This window comes from Lotus japonicus, chromosome 2 (genome assembly GCF_012489685.1).
Source record: "Lotus japonicus ecotype B-129 chromosome 2, LjGifu_v1.2".
Taxonomy (NCBI): domain Eukaryota; kingdom Viridiplantae; phylum Streptophyta; class Magnoliopsida; order Fabales; family Fabaceae; genus Lotus; species Lotus japonicus.
The window spans coordinates 44934550-44940954 of record NC_080042.1 but is presented as its reverse complement, the minus strand read 5'-3'; the positions used below and the strand labels follow the sequence as shown (position 1 = coordinate 44940954).

Sequence of the window (6405 nt, the reverse complement as noted above, 5' to 3'; positions counted from 1 at the left end):
GGTGTTGGATGCTAACTTACTCCTTCACAAAATCAAGTGGGAGTAAGTTTGCATTCCCACATATATATATATATATATATATATATATATATATTTCTTCTTGTTTTAGGTACTCATTTCCTTGACCTGGGCGTTGTAGTGTCAACGCAAGTCCCCTCGAGAAGCTGCTCATGACGGAGACCCTCGCCACCACCTCTAGCCACAATCACTCACCAAAAGTTCATCCCGTCGATTGGTGTTGTTCGCGCGAGACTAAGCCCTCACGACAAACAACAAGTTTTTCACATGATATTTACTCTAACTAAGAAATACACAAAAAAAAAAATTACACTTCTCTAAAAAGAGAACAACAAAAGCAGTAATCATTAATGATTTGAGATCATTAGTAGTATAATAAATTGACAAAGAACTTCTCAAATATCAATCAATCAATATCTAGTGAGATGATGGTTTTTTAGGTGAGAGTGAGAGGAACAATTTATGACCCTTGAGTTTAATTCAATTGTTGAGATTAAAACATTATTAAAAAGCCCCAGGGGCCTCGTGAAAAGAGAAGTATTTGTCTAACAACCCCACATTCCATGCTCTCTCTTCTTCACGAATCAAAGTCGATACTTTTGCTTCCACGGAGATCTCCATAACATGGTGTAATTATCAAGCCATTTCCAGTACCCAGAAGCCAAGCATCATCCTAGATATCTATAGCGGACCCATCCCTAACTTTCCACTTTAATCCATCTTTAACTATCCCAATGGCACCCCAAGCGCTCCTCCATGCATAGCTCGGTTGGTAACCAACTCCATCATCAAGTAAATCCTTTAGAGGGAAATACTTGGCTTTTCATACCTTGGACAATAAAGAATTTTTAGCAAACATCAACCGCCCCTGATTTGATAGGAGAGCCTGATTGAAATCCACTTGGTCCTTGAATCTGTAAGACCCAGAAAAATTAAGCGTTTAACTAACTAATTATTTATCGGCTTAAGAGCGATAAGGGTTGTTAAGCTTAAGTTGATGTGGTTATTGTACTTTGCGTGTTTAATGTTTACATAAAATGATTGTATTATTATTAAGATAATCATTATTATTAGTTTCTTAAATAAATTAAAGAAATGTGAAAGAAAATAATAGTCACGTTAGTGACTAAGAGATGAATATGATTTTAAATAATATATAGACTATAATTTAAATTAATACTTGTTTCTTGATCACTTAAACTTGTTCAAAGTGATCTTAAATTATATCATAGAGTCCCTAATAATTTTTAGGATAATAATTCTTCGTCCTAGTATTTTTGTTTTATAGCTCTATAAATTAAATCCTACACTACCAAAATTCATATATATCTTCTTTTCTTTCTTTCCATTTCTGTTTTCGTTACTCCTAGTACATGTTCTGAAACAAATAAAATAAGGTTCTGCAAGTGAAAGTCGGTTCATGACTTTCTTCATGGTGAAGAAACTTCAGCAACTTGTACTTAATTACTGTCTACAAATACATGAAGGATTTGGCAGAAGATAAGGATGGGGAGAATTGAATGGGTATGAGTGAGCTTTGGGAAAAAAAATATTAAACGAAGAAAGAGAATAGAGGTGCTGCACATGATGGTCAGAAAACAGGTTTTGGGACACTAAGCGATGATTTTAGAGCTTGCTTAGGGGACTTTACAACCGGTGGTTGCAGAGCATGACTCACCATCTTTTAGCAGCTTATTCATTGCTTTTAATCACTATAAAAAGGAAATGGAGGCTGTGAATTATCACCACCACCAACATCAAGCCGCTTCACTCTCTTTGCCCTCTTCATTCTCTACTCTTTTTCTTTTCTCCATCACCATCCTTGCATCTTTCTTCTCTGAACCTGTTTTGTGAGCTCCATGAGCATAGTTTGGAGCACCACCATGGGAAGGAGGAAGTGACAGCCGCGAGCTCTCTCCCTCTCCCCTGTTTTCCGATTACCTTTCCCGCCGCAAGAACCGTCGTGAACTTCATCTTCGCCGGCGACTCTTCGCCGAAAAATTTCCAGAACTTGATTTTGGTAAGCTCTCGACTTTCTATACTTGTTTCTAGCCTCATATCACTAAGGTTCTGAAGAAAATAATGTCCATTCTTATCTCTTGGCTGAACCTTCCATTTAACTACGTGAACTTTGGGAGTTAGGGGCAGCTTGAAGTTTTTTCTGGAACCTTGTGGTTATCACAATTTTAGACAAGGGCATGGGTTAAAATAATTGTTTTAGTGAAGCTTAAGGTGGAATCTTGCACTGTGGAATAGAAGAATGAATTTATTTCCTCCTAATTGCACCTAGTTAGAACTTTATTTGGGAATTTGGTACCAACTTGGAATTCATTTCAGGATTCTAAGTGCCGATTTCTTAGCAGGAAAATGGGGTCAATGTTTTCTTGTTAATGGGTTTAGAAATTTGGGGACTTATTTATGATTAAGTTATTTTTGGGAGCTGAAAAGGTTTTATTAAAAGTTTGGGGATTTATTTTTTAAAATGTGTTTTTAAAGATGAAAGTTATAGCGATTGGATGTTGGTGGACTTGTTTGCAAAACGTGTTTTCTTAGGGGGACCAAAATTGAATTTCAAAGAAAAGCTTTATTCTGAGTGCATGATGCTTGATTGTTAAGGTGTACCTTAGACCATAAGTTATGGAGTTAACTTAAGTAGTGACTAAGTCGAGTGTAATTATGAAGGATGCAAAGTGCAAGAATGCGTTCGTGTCGGAGCTAAAGATTTGGCAGAAAGCGAGCTGGTACGAGGAGCGAGGACATGATCAGATCAGATTCGCAGCTTAGAAAGGGAAGTGGCTAAGGTGAGGGCACTTCGCTTCGGCTAGTACATTGTTTGAAAATATGTGCTATATAATTGTCGTAAGGGCAACTCACCTAGCTACCTAACTATAGGCTAAACATCGACTTGTCGGCGATGCTAATTGATTGATGATTGATTTATGATATAATATGTTTTCTGAACATGATAATTGTGACGTTGATATGACTTAATTATGGAGATAAAATACATTTATATGCTATGATCGTTGAGCATATGTTGTGACTCGTTAATATGGACTATGATCGGAGCGATGTGATAAGCGTTGAGATAATTAGACAGAGGGTCTGAACTACTGTTGCTGATACGGATCGAGCCCATGGTTACCTTGGGGTGATAGGGATCTTTTGGAAATGATAGACTTTTGGAAAATAACATAAGATTTAAATTTCAAAGAAAGACTTCATAATGCATCTAAGTCAAAGCGATAACACTTTCATAATCTAAAGAGAACCTTTTGTATGAACAGAATTAGGATGCAGGATAGGGTTTTGGAAATGGGAGCGGTCGGCGATCCAAGAATTGTTAAGAATTTGATTCTGAAATACGGACATCCGGTAGGATGGACCGTCGTGACTGGTGGGTCACGAATGTGAAAATGGCACTTGTTGCTCATGAGAGTAACTGAATCATGATTCCTATGTGTGTGGTTAGAGACTGAGACTGTTAGTTAGAGACTTATCGTGGGAGGACGATTCATTGTTTGACTAATCATAATTCATCCATGCATTCATAGTTGAAAGAAGTGCGGAGTGTACTTCAAGGCATAGCAAGCAGAAATGGTTAAACCAGCAGGGTTAGGACCGTCTTGACTATGGCCAAGGAGAGTAAGCGACACCCGAGCAGAAATGGTTAAACACGAGGCCTGTGTTAGGGCCGCTCGAGGTGCCCAGCCTAAGTGGCAAAACAACATGCGACAGAGTGTTGGCCAACCCAAATTGTGGAGCTGAGTGCAGCAGTGCGTTGACAGTGGGTCAACCCCAATCGGGGAGTCGCGTTTTGTCCCGTCAATCCCGAGTGGATTTGGCGTTTTCCAGATGTGTCACATGCATTGCACGAGCACACCATGCATTGACTTACACCTCTTTGTGATGATAAAGATTAGTAATAATATGATGTGTTATAGGACAAGATATGATTTATACAACAATAAATTATTATTCACATGTTCTATATATATATATATCGTTTTGATGTCATATGATTTGGGATATGGCCTTATGTGAACTAGTTGATTTGTTATGAGTGTTGAGAGGGTTGTCATGGGTGACCCACCCTCATAGTTTACGTAAGCCACGTGATCGATAGATCTACGTGAGTAAGCGTGAAACGTATAAATATGTGATGGTGTGTATATTGTGTGACCTACTATTATGTATATATACCTATATTCTGGAAGTTGACCCTCGCACGCCATTGTATGTATTGTTTGTGTTTGGGTGGCCGGCGACTGCCAGGTGATGGACGACGGCAAGTTCAAGTACCATGCTTTTGGGGAAGTCTTAGTGGTGTTGCTGATGAGGAGGATCCATGATGACGTGACAAGGTGTCATGCCTTTGTATCAGCTCGGTGAAGTGCATCGTAAGTCGTTCGTGGGATTGACTACATGTCTGTTGACGCCATAACCATGTTGCAGATCTTATTAGAGATCGGTCTTTCGACCGTCGAGGAGGATCCTTCAGAGGATGAGTAGAGTCTTGTGTAAGGCTTGAGCCTTTTGGGTAGAAAGCTTACCATTGTTGGTTGAAGCTTGTAGAATGATCACATGAGTTTGAATTCTTTTGGGTTTTAGAGGAAGGGTAGGTTCCGATATTTTGCTATTTCGTGTTCTACCCAGTGCGGAGATCACAAGGAGCTTGTCGGGCATAAGAAGTCTTTCAATTTTTCTTTTGCAAACTTATTTGTATGCATATTTATGGATATAATGATATCTATTATTGGGTAATTACTATGCATTATCTAGAGCATGTTTTGAAAAAAAATATACTTGCATTTTTGGAACCTTGAAAGTTTAGTCGGCATATTTAGTTTTTGAAAAGGTTACTAAAGTGACCCTCGAGAAATCGGGGTGTTACAGAATCCAACTCATCCAATGGATCTTCATCTCCTTCTCCTTTTGTCACACCAAAAATTTGCCATAGATCCATTTCGTTACATATGCCTCCAGGAATCAAAGCAACTCATCACATAGTTTGGTATGGCTTGTGCCACCGAGTTTAGAAGAATATATTTTCTAGTTTCTGAGACGGGTTTCCCCTTCCAATCCTGAAACTTCCTCCATACTCTCTCTTGCATTTTGCCAAAAATGACTTTCTTTGAACGACCAATAATAATAGTAGGCAAACCTAGGTATACAAGTTAAAACTACCTCATTGTTGACAAAAAAAAAAAAAGTAAAGAAAATAATAATTATACTTATAGATTTTTTGTGGTTACATAACTTATACATTTGATGTATTAACAACTTATTTCTTAATTTAAAATATTTCAAATTCATTAATGATTTTTGTAATATTAAATTGTTTAAATTACTTCAACAAATGTCAATTATTAAGTTGAGTAATATTAACTAATTGCTCTAATACTATTTATACTGAAGAAGTTGTCTAAATGACTCATGATGAAGTTTGGATTAAATAACCCATCAACAAATCATATTGGTGATAAATGAGTTGGAAATAAATTAATAAATAAAATATAGAAATTCCAACTCACTCATCTTTAATGTGATTGGATGATGTGTTATTTAACCCAGAATTTTCTTCTTCAATATATAGTATTAGAGTAATTAAAGTATTTTGTCTTTCTTCTTCTCTAACTTATATATGTAGCCAGCATGACAGTGACAACCATCACAAAGAACGATCTAGACGCTCTACTTCATTTAAATGTTCTACAGTTCCTTCCTGTTACTATAGAATATAATAATTGTATGGAGACATTTCAATAACAATAACAAAAGAGCATGTGGTACTGAGTCTGCTGTGCATGAACTTGGTTTCTCCTTTTCAGCGTCGTTGATATATTAATCAATGAAGAGTCCTTGTAACTAACCAGCTGCATAAATGAGCCACGGGTTAACAGAAAGAAAACATAACACCAGCGACAGAGAAGGAGGAGGAGGGAGGCCCTGGTATATATAATTCACGTGGGATGGGAAGGCAAGGGAGAAATTTCAATTCAATTAATCACATGTGATCGATGTTCCCCTGTGTCAGCTCGGTTTAATTCTCATCGTCGTTATACGTTTTCCCCTACATGGTCAAATTGAAACTAGTACTATTTTGCCCCTCCATCATCTATCTAGCTTTATATAATTTCCCCACTTTTGACCTATCCTCCATAATTATATTTGGATTGATATGATGCCTCAATCTACTGTTCCAACGCAGCTTGAGAAACTCAGATTTCTCTGGATGAACCCAAAACTAACGGTTAAGTGCAATCATGGTGGCAGAGAGATATTATTTTGGATGCTTTTATCGAACTCACCTTCTCTTTCTATCTTTCCTTTTTCCTTTCTTTATACATCACGTGCTATATCTTTTAATATTTCTTCAATTCATAT

At 37.3% G+C, this 6405-nt stretch overlaps 1 long non-coding RNA gene across 1 annotated transcript; it reads left to right on the top strand.

Moving 5' to 3' along the window:
* Window positions 1-1541: 1541 nt before the first annotated feature.
* On the top strand, window positions 1542-5066 carry LOC130735409 (uncharacterized). Its single transcript, XR_009018438.1, has 3 exons — window positions 1542-2038; window positions 2701-2819; window positions 4294-5066. It is a non-coding gene; the product is annotated as an uncharacterized LOC130735409 (long non-coding RNA).
* The last annotated feature ends 1339 nt before the right edge of the window (window positions 5067-6405 follow it).